Below are 2,628 nucleotides of genomic sequence, written 5' to 3'. Positions count from 1 at the left end.
TTTGAATCATTGTGTTCCCTAGTTTTTGTTGTTTTGCTTCAAATGCGTTAACTTCAACATTCAGTCAACCTGATTTTAAATATACTCCTCGTAAATCTCTGAAATTACATTCAGTCCGTCATGTGTGAGTTGAGCTCTCAAAAATGATATTTCATTCATTCTTTTTTCGGTTTTCTTGGCCTTTCATCATAAAATCGCTTTAGCTGGAGCGTTATATGTACCTGGCACTTTTTGTTTTTTGAGATGACATGTGCCTTTTTTTTGCGGGTGGAGATGATATGTGCCTGACACTTGAGTGGTGAAATTTGGACGTTTAAGGGTTTAGAGATGAAAGTTAGACTCACACTGCTTTTTTCAAGATAACCTGGGGTCCTTCTCACAAAAAAAAAGGGACAACAAATTGATATATTTTTTCATTTTGAAGAAACAGTTTCAAGCAGTGAAGTTGCATAAATATATTGTTTGACATGTACAGTATTACTTTGGCAGCGTGTTGGAATCATGCTAGAGCATTGACTAACTCTAGTGTGTCTCTCCACCGTTTCAGAGTCAGCACTAAAATAATTTGAACAACATGGTATATCTTCACTGATGTTGTATGAAAATTAGGCATATCCAATGCCGTATGAAAATTAGGCATGTCCCATCCTTAACGACAACCGTTTTGCTTATCTAGTGATCTGAGTTTTTTTTTTTTTTGGCAATTTTTGATCCAAGCAGTCTCTATGTAGTTATCTCCAAAAGCCGACGACCCGTTGAGGCCCAGTAGCCAGCGCAATATTAAAAAAAATGGTGAATCCTTAATTTATCATCTCTTTCCCTGCCGCCCATCAAAGCTTTCTAAATTAGGTTTTTTAAACCACTGAAAATGGTTTTGACGATGACAATTTCATACAAATAGAAAAAAGATAATAAAAAAATTGAAGAAATAATTAATGTAAATGCATACCCCGAAGAGGTTAACAAAGCTTCTATAATTTCAAAATGGATAATATTCTAAAATAATGATTTTTACAAAAATGTAATAGGCTCATTTTTCCCCTTTTTTAAAAAGAAAATCCAATAAGTTAAATGCCATGTGATGAGAATTTTTCCAACCAACTTTAATATTGTCCAGATAACTTAAATGCCACACCTTCTCGAGTGAGAACAATTTGTCGTTGAGGATGGGATAACCATTCAGTGTTTTTTATTTGCCGCCGGTGTTCAGATGACGAGCCATTTGCCCCTGCCTACCAGATACCAAAGGACAAGATAACAAAATTTGGGCTAGAGGTGGAGGCATGTCTGAAAGCCTCTATAGAAATAATGTTGCAAATGGTGAGTATGATAAGAGTTTGAGCAGGTTACATGTGATGTTGCTCTAGCCTGGAGATTGTGGCACATCTCTCCATAATAATGAATCAATCGATGCACATGCACCGTCTCCAATGCATTGTAGCATGTTGTTCTTTTAGCACCGCTGAAAGGGGGTTAGTTATGTCAGCATGCATATGAGGGAAAATATTGACATATGGTGGCATGTGCATTGATCGTTGCAAAAGAAAAACATCACTGAAGTAGAGGCCAGTTATATCAATGGTCACTGTAGCGTTGCACTCTCTGACCAAGCATATATGAGCTTCATCTCACTGTCTAGACACTGGCGTCAACTACAATTATTATGTCCACTAACCTCTATAGGCCAAAAAATATGCAACAAATAACAAACTAAAAATAACTATTTTGTGAAGCTACTGGAGCAAATAAAAGATATATGTTAAGTTCATGCAACCATGTCGCCCCATATCATGTAGTTCCCTAAACTTATATCTCAAGATTCAGTGTACATGTTATAGAAGGGGGCGTTATGTGAAGGGGGCGTTTTGGCTCCTAGGTGCATATGCACCCATTGTCGAAATACACATTTCGAGAAGTTGAAAAATTTGGAACAAAAATTCCATGTGTATATTCGGACATTTTATGTGCATGCACAAGGTTTTGGTGAAAAACGACGTTTTTTGTGGCTTGTGTAAAAAGATAAAGAAATGCCTCGTGAATAGTTAGAATGAAGCATCAGAAATTGTCTTTTTTACAGAAGCCACAAAAAATGTCTTTTTCACTGAAACCTTGTGCACACACATAAAATGTCCGGATATACACGCGGGATTTTTGTTCCGAATTTTTCAACTTTTCAAAATGTGTATTTCGACAATGGGTGCATATGCACCTAGGAGCCAAAGACAATTACCGCATGTTATACTCTTCAGTAACATTGCTTGGGCGAGGAGAAAATGTGGGTGATATGATAGGTGGATGGCGTGCCGTGGGAGGTGATAAGTGCGAGGTCAAAGCGTGGGCGACCACGATTCTCTCAGGTTCAGGTGGGTGAGCTGGAAAGAAAAAGGGGACCAGACGAGGAAGACTGGGTTTGGAAGACTTTAATGCTTGACTGGGTTGTTCAAAGCCTGCACAACCGCTGACAAGCCAGACCGCATTTAATGCTTGATTTTATAAAAGTGGTTTGGGAATTTCGGAAGACTTTAAATCCAAACAAGTTTGAATTTATTTCAAAATATTTGAATTTTGAAACCAATTCAAAAGAACTCCATACTGGATGAAACTTTAGGAGGTGACTCCACACACTAA

This window comes from Triticum dicoccoides, chromosome 5B (genome assembly GCF_002162155.2).
Source record: "Triticum dicoccoides isolate Atlit2015 ecotype Zavitan chromosome 5B, WEW_v2.0, whole genome shotgun sequence".
In the NCBI taxonomy this organism is placed as follows: Eukaryota; Viridiplantae; Streptophyta; class Magnoliopsida; order Poales; family Poaceae; genus Triticum; species Triticum dicoccoides.
Note: the sequence above shows the minus strand (reverse complement) of the source record.